Genomic DNA, 13662 nt, shown 5'->3' with positions numbered 1-13662 from the left:
AAAGGCCACCTCCAGCCCAGCAGCCAATATAGTTATGCGGCTGGATGCAAACGACACAAATATCCACCAAATGTCTAGGTATGATGTGACACTATCTAGTACATTTATATGGCTTGGAGTCCTTGAGCAAAACTCTGTTTGGAGTTGACATTGGGAAATATTTTGTAATCTCTCCAATATTATCTATGATGTTCCCTGCAAGATTTTTTTTTCTTTTTCTTTTTTTCCTTTTTTTAGCACAGCAACAACACAAAACCAAAAGAAAGAACTGGAAGCAAGCAACGTCTCTGAAGAGGAGTCAAATAAGAGGCACTTGGAAAAATGAAGAGGCTGGAAGAGAGATAAACAAAGCAGGAATCAGGAGGCAAAACCAAGTTCTAGGTGAGCAGGCAAACAGCAGAAAATCTGACTGGATGCTGAAAGAATGCCTGCACCCGGATCTGTTATCTCCCCTGCCCAGGAACTCAGGCTCCTGAGCCAATGGTAATGTGAGATTATGGGGACCTTTTTTCTTTCTTTGTAGTTGCCACGGTCCTGTAATCTTTCTCTAACGTGCATAGATTAATTTTTACTGCCCTTGGAAAGAATACCTAAAGAACACGTCTGCGAAGGATACATTCCTCTCCAGGCAAGAGCATTCTCCTCCTTCTCCACAGGAGGGCAGCATAAGCACAGTCAATAGCGGGAACAATTAACTGCACTGTACTGGGTTTGAATACAAGGGCTGCTGTTCATTGGTGGATTCTGACATGAGGCTTGCATTGATTATTCATGAGATTGGTTTTTTTTTTTTTTTTCAGAAAAATGATGACATAGTCATTGTAAAACCTGGTACAGAGAAGAAAAGAAAAGTCCCGATACCCAGGGGCAATCTGACATTTATCTTCATATTGACATGTGGGAAGAAAACAGGAAATTCCATGTTTTTAAACAAGGTGTGTACCCCTCATACAGCTGTTTCCTAATCGACCTTTCCCATCAAAAGTCTTTTGAGTATTTCCCTGTTTCCCTAAGTTCTCTGACATGGCAGACTGAAAAACCGCTGGAGTTGCAGCCTGTGAACTCACTGTCCTGTGCTTACCTGATTTAAATTGGTCATTTTAGGGGTTTAGCTGTCTTAAAAGTATAAAATATTTGCCGTGTATAAAATATACAGGAAAAGGTTTATCATATCACCCTATTCATCACTACTTTGAGTAGCGATGTAGTGGAGTATCATCTCTCAATTTGACAGGTGTCATATTCCCTTATGATTGAGATTTATTTGTATTGTGTTTATTTGTATGATTAGATTGATTTTTTTCAGCTTAATGACTGTACATTCATTCTAAAAACTTATATTGATGAGAAAAGTCACCTGTACTGAGGACATAACCTGACATTCATCGTCACATGTATACATGTGATGAAATGTGGAAGCTACACGTTTGTAAACAAACTTTGCACACCCAAGGCAGCTGCTTCCTAATCTACCTTTGTCTCTTGAGCATTTCCCTGATTCCCTAAGTTCTCTGACAGGGTGGTTTTCAATGGCAGATGCACGTTCCAGCCTGTGGACTCATTTTCCCATGCTCTCCTGATTGAAATTGAAAACAGTGAAAACCACCCGAATGACCAAAGTATAAAAGATATAAATTATAAAGATATAAAAAATATAAACTGTATCCTACCACCCAGTTTACCACTACTCAAACTCGACAAATGGTAATTTTTGCCATTTTTACTTCAGTCATTTTCAAGAAAGAAAAGTTTACACGGGGACCAGGGGGTTTCAATATCCCATTAATGTCTGTCCTTCCATTGCCAAAGTCACCACAGATCTGAAGCTGGTGTTTATGTTTCATAGCCTTGATCTCAGGGATTAATTCCAAAAAACCACCTAGTACTGTCCTCAGCTTTTAAATTCAACACATAAGTGTAATCCCAGGTGATTGTCTTAGATTCATTTCACGATATGATTGTGATTTATCATTATTGATTTAGACCATGCTATGTTTAACTGCTCTAAAATATCATACTTCTGTAATAGAATGTATTAACCCATTTTACTGATTTATTGATAAGCATTTGGGTGGTTTATAAACACCGAGAATCACTGCTCTTGTGCTGGGACACTTTGTTTGCCCAGGGGCTGGACCTAGGGAAGAAATGAGGAGTTGAGGATTCCAGGAGAGGAGCGGCCGGATGGAAAGGCTGATCCCCTTCAGCTCCCCTGGCTACTGCTGACTCACACTCCTGAATTACCTGTTTAGAATTCAGCCTGTGGGGAAGGAGCCCATTTCCTCGTGGCCTCATTGTGGTAGGAGGCATGGCTTTCAGAATCTCTGAGAAGAAGCATCTCTTCAAGTTCAGTGGCAACCCAGTTTCATCTTTTGTGAATTTCCTATCCAAAGCATTCACATATTATCTGCTGGGCTTGGAACCCATGGTTCTGTGGCTGTGGGGGAGGTCCACAGCTGTAGCTCCAATTAGACCCCTAGCCTGGGAACCTCCATATGCCCCAGGTGTGGCCATCAAAAGCCAATAAAAAAAGAAAGATAAAAAGAAAAAACATGAAACCATAAACAACATGGAAAGACAACCTACGGATTGGGAGAACAAAACTGCCAACTATTTGACCAATGAGGGCTTAATTTCCGTAATAGACAAACAGCTCATACAACTCAAAATCAGAAAAAGAAATAATTCAATCAAAAGATGGGCAGAAGAATCAAACATTCCTACCAAGAAGACAGATGGCCAACAGGCACGTCAAAGGATGCTCACCTTGATAGTCCAGCGGCTGTCAAGTCAAGACACTGCCCTGGCTCCTGCCTTTGGCTGGAAAACAGTCTGTGGCTCAGAGAAACAGACTCACAGGCATAGAAAACCAACTATGGTTACCAAAGGGCAGGGCAAGGGAGGGAAATCAGGAATATCAGATTAACAGATACTACCATATATAAACAAGGACCTACTGGACGGCACAGAGAGTAATACTACATATCTTATAATAACTTAGAATGGAAAAGGGTTGTAAAAAAATTGATATATATACACATATGTGTATAACTGAATCATTTTGCTGTACACCTGAAACTAACGAAGTACTGTAAATCAACTGTACTTCAACAAAAAAATACATCCTAAACAGAATTGTGGTGATGGTTAACTCTGAATATCCTAAAATTATTGAATTCTCCAATTTGAATGGGTGAATTTGACACTACATAGATATTAGATCAATAAAGACATTCTATCTATCTCCCGAGATTCACAGCATTACACCATCAATTCCTGGAAAACACCCTGGAAACTCAGAAACAAAAGACACTTTATTCAGTAACATCTTCTTGAGCAGCAGGATCAAGATGGTGGAGGAGTAAGACGTGGTGCTCACCTTCTCCCACAGACACATCAGAAAAAACCCATCTACAGGGAGAACAACTAGCACAGATCACCTACTGAATGCAGGTAGCAGACTTCAAATCTCCAAGAAGGGCAAGAAACCCTCTACATTACTGGGTAGAACAAAAGGAAAAAAAGAGAAACAGAATAGAAAAAAAATAATCAGGCTGGCAGCTGCACTCCTTAGAGGGAGCTGTGGACGAAGAAAGAAACCCATAGCCTGGGGGACCACCTAATTAATGGGGAAATCAGCCAGGCTGGAGGAGAAGCTCTATGGCTCTGAGAAAAGCTCAACAACCAGACTGAGGAGGGCATAGCAGAAAGAGAGTCACACAGACCATGGCTACCACCTTCCAGGACACCACAGCCTGAGACACTAGGGCAGGGGCTGGGAGCTGAGACTCAGGCTCCAGAGGTCAGTTCCAGAGAGAGGACTGGGGTTGGCTGTGTGGGGACAGCCTGAGGGGCTAGGGAGCGGTGCCCCACAGGCTGGGGAGCAAAGCACCACAGCCAAGGGAACCCAGGAGGAGGCCTGGGCCTGCAGGAGAAGCAAGGCAACATTGTTGGGGAGGGCAAGAGGAAGAGAGGTGAGACTGCTACAATAATCTCTTTCTATGCACACATGCAGGCTCTCAGGTAGAGAGACGTCTTGTGTATAGGTTCTGGGTAGTGGGTGCAAACTGCCACAGCCATCTCAGACTCCACAAGTGGGCATGGCCTGCCACCACTAGGGGTCCATAAACAGGCACCAAATGCAGCCCCAGTCACCTCAAGGTTTGCAGCAACCAAGTGTCACCTGTTGCCCTCACTCCTCTGGGAACACACAACACCTTGCTCTTGCCACTTCCAAAGACTCCAGGCACAGCCTCACCACTTCCAAAGACTCCAGGCACAGCCTCCACCTCCCTGAGGGTCACTGCCACTTCCATGGCAATGGAACAACACCTTTTGTAAAAGCAAAGATAAACACAAGGAACAGCCAAAGATAAACATCAAGATGTGAAAAAATGACATCAAAATCATACATTGTGGGGAAGGAAATTAAGAAAACCTAGAGTCTTTTTGTTTTTCTACCATGTGTTCGAGCTTATATGACTATCAGGTTGAAGCAAGCAGATATAGGAAGGGGTTAACATGCTGGAGAAATAGGGCAACCACAAATCAAAATCAAAACATACATTCACAAAAACTAAAAAGAATAGGACACAGGCATACAAGGAAATCATCCAACCAAAAAAGGAAAGGAACAAGGAAGAAACACAGGATCACCTGGAAACCAGGATTAAAATGGCAATAAACACGTATTTATCAACAATTACCTTAAATGCCAGTGCACTGAATGCTCCAGTAAAAAGACACAGAGTGGCAGACCAGATTAAAAAAAAAACAAGAGCCCACAATATGTTGCCTACAGGAGACCCACCTTAGGGCAAAGGACACATAGAAACTGAAAGTGAGGGGATGGAAAAAGATATTTCGTGTGAATGGAAAAGACAGGAAAGCAGGAGTTCCAATACTCATATTAGACAAAGTAGACTTTAAATCCAAGGCCAAAAGAAGGACAAAGAAGGATACTATTTAATGATGAAAGGATCCATTCAAGAAGAGAATATTACACTCATCAATATATATGCCCCTAATACAGGAGCACCCAAATACATACAATAAGTACTAACAGACATAAAAGGAGAAATTGTTTGGAATATGATAATACTAGGAGATTTTTACACCCCACTCACATCCATGGACAGGTCCTCTAGATTGAAAATCAGCAGGAAACAGAGATCCTAAATGACACGATAGAACAGTTAGACCTAATTGCTATTTTCAGGACATTACATCCAAAAAAACCAGACTACACATTCTTTTCAAATGCACATGGTACATTCTCAAGGACTGACCATATACTGGGGCACAAAACGAACCTCAACACACTGAAGAGTATAGACGTTATTTCAAGCATCTTCCCTGACCACAATGGCATGAAACTAGAAATCAACGACAAAAAAAAAAAAAAAAAAATGAGAACAACTGACTACATAGAGACTAATCAACATGCTACCAAAACACCAATGGGGGGAGTTCCCTTCGTGGCTCAGCGGTACTGAGTCCAAGCAGTATCCATGAGGATGCAGGTTTGGTCCGTGTTCTCACTCAGTAGGTTAAGGATCTAGTGTTGCCTAGAGCTGTGGTGCACATTGCAGGCATGGCTTGGGTCTAGGGTAGCTGTGGCTGTGGCATAGGCCTGCAGCTACAGCTCGGATTAGACCCCTCTAACCTTGGAACGTCAAAGTGACTTCATATGTTCAGCTATAAAAATACAAAATAATGAAAATAAAATAAAAATAAGAAAAAAATAAAAAAACAAGGAGTGAATGAGGAAATCAAAAGGGAAATTAAATACCTCGAGACAAATGACAATGAAAACACAACTATTCAAAAGCTATGAGACACAAGAAAAGCATTTCTTAAAGGAAAGTTCATTGAGAAATCTCAAATCAAAAACCTAACCTAACACCTAAAAGAATTAGAAAAAAAAAGAACAAACAAAACCTATAAAACCAAACATATAAAGATTCTAGAAATTAGACCCAGCATCCTTAAACTCTTCTGAAAGCTTTAAGAAGGAGCACTCCAAAGACACTCTACGAACCCACCATCAACCTAATACCGAAACCAGACATCAACAGTACCAAAAAAGAACAAACTTTTAGCGAACTGAAACCAACAATACATAAAAAAGATCATACACCATGACCAAGTGGGATTCATCCCAATCTCATAAAGATGGCTCAACATCTTCAACATCAGTGGTTCAACGTCAGTCAACGTCATACACATTAACAAAAGTCAAGGCCCGCGATCATCTCCATAGATGCGCAAAAAGCATTTGTCCAAATCCCACAACCACCCATCATCAAAACTCCTACCAAAGCGGTTACAGAGGGAACATACCTTAACATACTAAAAGCCATTCATGACAAACCCACAGCCAATATAATACTCAATGGAGAAAAGATGAGAGCCTTCCTGCTAAATCCTGGAACAAGACAAGGATGCCCACTCTCACCACTTTTACTCAACATAGCATTGGAAGTCCTGGCCACAGCAGTCAGACAAACAGAAGAAATAAAAGTTATCCAAATTGGGAGAGAAGAGGTAAAACTGTCACTGTATGCAGATGACAGGATACTATATATAGAAAAACCAAACGACACCACACAAAAACTACGCAAACTGATCAATTCAGCAAAGTAACAGGATACAAGATTAACAGTCAGAAATCAGTTGCCTTTCAGTATAATAATGACAAAATATTAGAAAATGAATATAGAAAAAAATACCTTTTAAAATGGCACCTGGCATTCCTGTTGTGGCTCAGTGGATCAAGAAAATGGTAAGTATCCATGAAGATGTGGGTTTGATCCCTGGCCTTGCACAGTGGGTTAAAGGATCCAGCATTGCATGAACTGAGGTGAAGGTCGCAGATGCAGCTCAGATCTGGGGTTGCTGTGGCTGTGGTGTAGACCAGCAGGTGCAGCTCTGATTTGACCCTCAGCCTGGGAACTTCCATTTGCTATCAGTGCGGCTATTAAAAAAACTGCACCCCCCAAAATTAAATACCTAAGAATACATGTGACCAAGGAGGTACAAGACTTATATGCCAAGAGCTATAAAACATTAATCAAGAAAATGAAGAGGATTCAAAGAAAGAAAAAATTGCACGCTCCTGGATTGGAGGAATTAATATCATTAATATGGCCGTACTAACCAAAACAAACTAGAGATGCAATGCAATCCCTATCAAATTACCTGTGATTTTTTTTCACAGAACTAGAACAAATAATCCAAAAATGTATATGGAACCATAAATGACCCAGAACTGCCAAAGCAATCCTGAGGACAAAAACATAAGCAGGAGGCATAACTCTCCCAGACTTAAGACAGCGTCACAAAACTACCGTAATCAAGGCACTGTGGTCCTGGCACGAAAACAGACAGGGACCAATGGAAGAGAACACAGAGCCCAGACATAAACCCAGACACCTACAGTCAATGCATCTTTGACAAAGGAGGCAAGGCTATCAAACCAGAAAGAGACACTCCCTTTAGCAAGTGGTGCTAGCAAAACTGGACACCCGAGTGAAAACCAATGCAACTAGAACCCACTCTCACACCATGCCCCAAATAAACTCAAAATGGCCTAAAGACTTAGCCATAAGACAAGACACCATAAAACCTCTAGATGAGAACATAGGCAAAACATTCTCTGACATCAACTATGCAAATGTTAGAGATGTTTTGTAAGTCACTCTCCCAAGGCAAGAGAAATAAAAATGAAAATAAACAATTGAGACTTAATCAAAGTTACAAGCTTTTGCACAGAAAAGGAAACCATAAAAATACAAAAAGACAACCTACCGAATGGGAGAAAATAGTTGCAAATGATGCAACCAACATGGGCTTAACCTCCAAAATATACAAACAACCCATATAACTCAATAGCAAAATAAATAAGTAAAACAATAGAAAAATGGGCAGAAGACCTAAATAGACATTTCTCCAAAGAAGACATATGGATGGCCAACAGGTACAAGAAAAAATGCTCAACATCACTCATTATTAGAGAAATGCACATCAAAACTACAAACCACACACCAATCAAATGGCCATCATTAATAAGTCTACAAATAACAAAAGCTGGAGAGGGTGTTGAGAAAAGGGAACCCTCCTTCATGGTTGGTTGGAATGGAAATTGGTAGAGCCACTGTGGATAACAGTATGGACGGATGTTCCTTAGAAAACTAAACATAGATGAACCATAGGATCCAGTAATCCCACTCCTGGGCATGTATCTGCACAAATCTTTCATCGAAAAAAATACATGCAAACCTATGTTCACTGCACCTCTATTCTCAAGAGCCAAGACATGGAAACAACCGAAAGGTCCATCAACAGATGAATGGATTAAGGAGAAGTGGAACACATACATCATGGAATACTACTCAGCCATAAAAAACCCCAACTAATGCCATTTGCAGCAGCATGGATGGACCTAGAGATTCTCATACTAAGTGAAGTCAGTCAGACAAACACCGTATAATATCACTTACATGTGGAATCCATAAGATGGCACAGAGGAACCTATCTACACCACAGAAAAAGACTCACAGACATAGAGAACAGACTAGTGGTTGCTGGGCGGGAGGGGTGAGGGAGTGGGATGGACCGGGAGATTGGGGTTAATAGATACAAACTATGACATTTAGAATGGATAAGCCATGAGGTCCTGCTGTATAGCCCAGGGAACTCTATCCAATCACTTGTGACAGAACATGAGGAAAGATGATATGAGCAAGAGAGTGTATATATACATACATACGACTGGGTCACTTTGCTGTACAACAGAAATGCAGAGAACAATGTAAATCAACTATAATCATAAAAATTTTAGGGGAGTTCCCGTCATGGCTCAGTGGTTAACGAATCCACCTATGAACCATGAGGTTGTGGGTTTGATCCCTGGCCTCGCTCAATCGGTTAAGGATCCAGCATTGCCATGAGCTGTGGTGTAGGTTGCAGACAAGTCTCAGATCCCCCATTGCTGTGGCTGTGGTGAAGGGTGGCTGCGACAGCTCTAATTAGACCCCTAGCCTGGGAACCTCCATATGCTGCGGGTGCAGCCCTAGAAGACACACACACACAAAAGACAAAAGTAATAATAATAAAAAAATTTAAAAACAACATCCATCTGAAACAAACACTTAACTCTTTAAAAGTAGAACACTAGAGGGTGTTTGTGTTGTAGCTCAGTGGTTATAAACCCAACCAGTATCCATGAGGATGAGGGTTCGATTCCTGACCTCGCTCCCTGGCCTAAGGATCTGGTATTCCCATGAGCAGTGGTGTAGGTTGCAGAGTTGGTTCGGACCTGGCATTGCTGTGGCTGTTGCATGGCTCGGCAGCTATAGTTCTTATTTGATCCCCAGCCTGGGAACCTCCATAGGCCACAAATGCAGCATTAAAAAGATTAAAAAAAAAAAAGTGAAACACTAATGCAGCTTTTCCTGGCCTTAGTGTGGTGAGGCCATTTCCGAATCATTTGTGGAGCTTTAACAAATGACAAGTGCTCCCCCCTTGGCCCCAGCAAACCACCCCTCCACTGGCTCAGAGTCCCTACCACCTACTTGTAAATCATTGCATTAGAAGAGTTCACTAAGAAGAAGGAACCAGACTCAAAAACTCATCATTACCATAGTTGTGTAAGGTTTTTCCGGAAGTACACATACACAATGGAATATGATTCAGCCACAAAAAAGACGGAAATACAGCCATTTACAGCAAGATGGATGAACCTAGAGATGATCATACTAAGGGAAGCAAGTCAGAGAGAGACAAAAACCATACCATATCACTTTCATGTGGAGCCTCATAAAAAATGTGACAAATAAAATGATCATATGAAGAGAAGTAAGACAAAGACAAACACCACATGAGACCACTAAATACATGGACTCCAATTTCAAAAATGACACAAAACAACTTATTCACAAAATGGAAACGGACTCAAAACTTCTAAACCAAACTTAAGGTTACGAAAGGGGAAACGACAGGGGAGGAATAAACAGGGAGTCTGGGACTGGCACACACACAGTACCATATACAGAATCGATAAGTAACAAAGACCTACTGAACAGCACAGGGAATCTACTCAGTCCTCTGGGATGGCCTATATGGGAAAGAATCTGCAAAGGAATGGATGTATGGATGTGGCTAACTGACTCACTTTGCTCTACAGCTGAAACGAACCCAACACGGCAAGTCAACTCTACACCAGTAACATTGATTTTTAAAAAATGACACAAAAGAACTTATTTGCAAAACAGAAACAGACTCACAGATGTTAAAATTAAACTCATGGTGACCAAAGGGAAAATAGGGGGTCAGGGATAAGTTAGGAGTCTGGGATTAACATAAACACATTACTATACATAAGACGGGTAACTAACAAGGACCTACTGCAGAGCATAATGAACGCTACTCAATATTCTGTAATAACACATGGGGAAAAGAATCTAAAAAGAATGGATATAAATGTATATGGAAAGTGAATCCCGGTGCTCTACCCCTGAAACTAAGACAACACGGTAATACATCAACTCTATTCCAATAAATTTGAAAAGATGAAAATTTAAAAAAAAATTAAAGATTGTTCCAGAACTTCTAGCCTGGGTGACATAAGCTTGGAGTTACAGAAAAGACATATAATTATCCTAGAGAGGCATGGAAATCAGTGTTCAGCTAACTTGCTACTAAGCCTAAAAAAGGCCACTTCCAGCCCAGCAGAACATTCAGTCAGGCAGCTGGATACCAACTACACACAAATCCACCACCTCTCTTGGACCTGCAGTAGGGACTCAGCAATGAGAATCCAAACACAGTCCTCACATAAAAGCAGCCAGCTCTCCACTCCCTAGCAGTGAACTCCATTCGAAAAGGGCAGAGAACTGTCTGAGGAAACCCCCCACTTCCCTAAGAGCCAAAAAGCAGAGATGGACACAGTCCATCCTCCAGGGTGGGGAGGCTCCAAGTCACAGAGTCTTGGAACTTTCTGGGTTCATGTGTTGGCTTCATGCGATTCGAAGCACAGTACATATGATAAAATGGTAAATGAAAAAAAAGGGGGGGAACCCACACATATCAAGCAAGATGGGTGCATTTCCCTGTGTGTAAAGTACACATACAAAGAAAATCTCTGTAAATAATACAGCTGGCAGGTTGAGGGCGTGCTTGCTGATACACTCAAGGAGATGCCTGCTGATGTAGGCTGTTTACCACAAAAGGCATCCAGGGCTAGGATGGACCGACTGTTGGATGGAGGGATAGATAGGTGAAAAGGAAAGAGACTCACATGGTTATGGTAGATTCTTGGTGGGTTACTTGCAAAATGTTTCAACCCAGTTGAAAGTTCAGAGATTGTTATAATAAAATGAAGAGGAATACACAAGCAATGACCAACAAAAGCCAAAACGCATATGAAGTATAATTCCAAATTTAAAAATACGAGCTGAAAAAAAGATGGGGAAGAAATAGGCTACAATATTCACTCGGGTGCAATTAAATGCGGTTTTGAGTTTTTCATTCTTTACACACTGACTACGGTCTTGTTTCCAGGATCCACATACTACGTTTTCCATAATAGACGTAGCATGAGCTGCCCTCTGGCCTGGGGAGGAAGCATCTGGGTAGAAGCATCTCCCCACCTGTGCTCCCCTCTCCTCACTTTGGCCTTGAGCACCCGCTAGGGCCCCAGAGTCTTCTCAACACACCTCTAGAGATGTGTCCCTTGGTTTCCCAGGGATGACCAAACCTCAGGCTGACTCATGGGTTTTGCTCCCAGGCTGACTCATGTGTTTTGCTCCCAGCTGCAGCCCCATCTGCAACATTGCCCATCACTGTGCTAACCTCTCCCCCTTTCATTCAACCACACTCTCTAGCTTCCTAGCTTCTGTGGGTTATCTAAGTTTCTGTTCTCAAGTGATCTTTCTCCAAAAGCTAAAAAGGGAACATTTTCAACTTTTTCTGTCATAAAGTATAATTCATGCATGGCAAAACATTTAAAATCAAGAAACAAAGAGTATAAAATGGCAATTGAGAAATGTGCAACATACATGACAATGGGCCAATATTACCTAATCCATGCAGGGCTCAAAATCTAAAGTTAAAAAATGTGACAAACCCGATAGAAGAAGGATGATGTAAGCAAAGGTACAAAGAGGCAAAAATTAGCAACAAACACAGGGAAAGGTGGAACCTCACAGGTAATCAAAGAAAGGCAAACCAAAGCAGTCATCAAGGGGATTTCTTACCTGGGAAATGGCCAAAAGGCCAACCCACAAGGTGAATGATTCCGAATTCATCCTCCAATGGGAGGATCAGGGATTGGAGAATGAGTGTCCGTGCACTGTTGTAAAAGCACCAAGAGATGCCCCTTTCTGAAGGACAATGTGACGATATCTCGTGTATTTTCAAGTGCAAGGAGTCCTTGAGAAAGACTCTGGAATTTACACTGTAGAAGTATATATATCACTTCACAAGATGATATATATGATGTTCACTGCAACGTTTTGTTTTTTTTTTGTTGTTTTTAGCATGGCAAACAATACAAAAACAACCAACAAAAAAAGGAACATGACGCAAGCTACGTCTTTGAACAGGGATCCAAATACGAGGCACTTGTAAAAATGAAGAGGCTTGAAGAGAGAGAAACAAAGCAGGAATCAAGTAGCACAACCAAGTTCTAGGTTAGCACTCAAAGAGCAGAAAAGTTGACTTACTGCTGAAAGAACTACTGCACCCTGACCACGAATCTCCCCTGCCCAGAAACTCAGGCTCCTGAGCCAATGGTTAAGTGAGACTATGGGTGACTCTTTTCTCTCTTTATATTTTTGGGATCCTTTTAGTTTTCTATAATGAGCATGTATTCTCTTAAATGAAGTTGTGTAGCATCCACATGTAAAGAACACGCCTGGATTTTACAAATTAGTCTACCTGCAGGAGCATTCTTCTATTTCTCCACACGAGGGCAGCATTCTCAAGTCAATTAGCAGGACCAAGCTTTTCAAGGTGTTGGGTCTGAAATTGAAGGCTGCTCTTCCGTGGTTGATACTGACATGCTGCTGGCCCAAATCATTCATTAGATTGCTTATTTCCCAGAAAAATGACTATATAGTTATTTGCAAAAACTGATATATAGGAGGAAAGACAAGTCACCTATGACCAGGGCAATCTGCCATTTATGCTCATATTTATACATGGGGTGAAAGAGAGGAAGCGACCTGGTTTTAAACAAAGGGTGCGCCCCCAATGCATTGTTTCCTAATCTCCCTTTCACATCAAACGTCTCTTGAGCCTTTCTCTGTTTCCCTAAGTTCTCTGACAGGGTGGATTTTTTTTTTTAATAATTTTTTTATTTTCCCACTGTACAGCAAGGGGGTCAGGTTATCCTTACATGTATACATTACAATTACATTTTTCCCCCCACCCTTTGTTCTGTTGCAACATGAGTATCTAGACAAAGTTCTCAATGCTATTCAGCAGGATCTCCTTGTAAATCTATTCTTTTTTTGTTGTTGTTGTTGTTGTTGTTGTTGTTGTTGTTGCTATTTCTTGTGCCGCTCCCGCGGCATATGGAGGTTCCCAGGCTAGGGGTTGAATCGGAGCTGTAGCCACCGGCCTACGCCAGAGCCACAGCAACGCGGGATCCGAGCCGCA

The sequence above is a fragment of the Sus scrofa genome, chromosome X, assembly GCF_054392235.1.
Source record: "Sus scrofa isolate SSC_HxYL_T2T_F1_AM1 chromosome X, Sscrofa_HxYL_maternal_Yorkshire_Landrace_v2.0, whole genome shotgun sequence".
Lineage (NCBI taxonomy): Eukaryota > Metazoa > Chordata > Mammalia > Artiodactyla > Suidae > Sus > Sus scrofa.
The sequence above is the reverse complement of the archived record's forward strand: the minus strand, read 5'-3'. Positions refer to the sequence as shown.